Below are 1,303 nucleotides of genomic sequence, written 5' to 3'. Positions count from 1 at the left end.
GACGGGAGCTGTAGTTCTTACGTCACCGCGCCACGCCTGACGGGAGCTGTAGTTCTCCGCGCCACGCCTGACGGGAGCTGTAGTTCTTACGTCACTGCGCCAGGCCTGACGGGAGCTGTAGTTCCCCGCGCCGGGCCTGACGGGAGCTGTAGTTCCTACGTCACCGCGCCAGGCCTGACGGGAGCTGTAGTTCCTACGTCACCGCTCCGCGCGCGGCGCGGCCCCGTGGGCGCGAGTGGCCCGCAGGGCGCGCGAGGCGGCGGCCGCCCCGCGGCTCGTGCGCCGCCCCCCGCCCCGGCCGCGCCGGCGTTTGTTCTGCGTGGGGAAGCGAACGCGGAGGGCCGCCGCCGCCCCCAGCCGCGGTCGGGCTTAGGAGTGTGCCCGCTGCCCTCCGTCACGGCCGCGGCACCGCGGCCTGGGCCGAGGGCCGGGCTGGGGCCGCCCGGTGCTGCCGGGTGCGCCGCGCCGCGGCGGGGGTGCCCGAAGGACCCGCTCCTCTTCCTAGCAGCGTTTTACTGCCTCCAGGCGAGCGCAGAGCCACGGGCTTGCGCGGCACCGCGCCCCGGCTGGGAGCGCACGTTCAGTCGGCCTGGGGCCGCCCTCGCGTTGCAGCCGCCTGGCTCCGCTGCGCTGTGGGCTGGCGGCTGGGCAGCTTGCGGCTCAGGCGACGTGACCGCACATCGCCCGGGGCTTTGGCTCCTCTCCGCCTGCACCCCGCGTGGATGTGCCCCTGCGCCACRTTGCAGTGAAGCCCCGCAACACCACTGGCAGCGCGGAGGTCCTTGAGGGGCCGGAAAAGGCCCTGGCATCAGCTTTAGGCAGGCTTGCCTCACTGCCCCGCCRTAGCACCGCAGGGCCTCTGAACCGATCTTGGCATAAGCCGTGACGGCAGGGCCTGGGCACACCGGGGCCCGCCAGGAGAATGTCCTGTTAGCTCCCAAGCTTAGCTGCTGTGGCGCCTGTACTTCTGTTGTGTGACACAGAATTAAGGACAGCTTTGACGCGATACGCTTGGAGCGCAAGCAAGTAATCACGAACTAGGTTCGAACCAGATTCAGAGATAAATATGCACGCAATCAGTGTTTTTCTGGTGAAAACGTTAAAAAAAAGGGGGGGGTCCGGCGTAGCAGGCAGGGCAACGGCGAGGGCTGTGAACGAGGCGGCTCCCCAGCCGCGCCGCCAGGGGCGCCTGCCCCTTTAAGAGCCCCCCCCAACATGGCGCCCCAGAGTTCATGTGCTCGCGCGACCTAGCCTGCTGCCGCTCCGGTGACCTTCGGAGCGAGCGCCCCCCGCGGCTGCGATT

The sequence above is a fragment of the Rhea americana genome, unplaced genomic scaffold (genome assembly GCF_003343005.1).
Source record: "Rhea americana isolate MKP2758 unplaced genomic scaffold, rheAme1 scaffold_37, whole genome shotgun sequence".
Taxonomy (NCBI): Eukaryota; Metazoa; Chordata; class Aves; order Rheiformes; family Rheidae; genus Rhea; species Rhea americana.
This window is presented reverse-complemented; position numbering follows the sequence as displayed.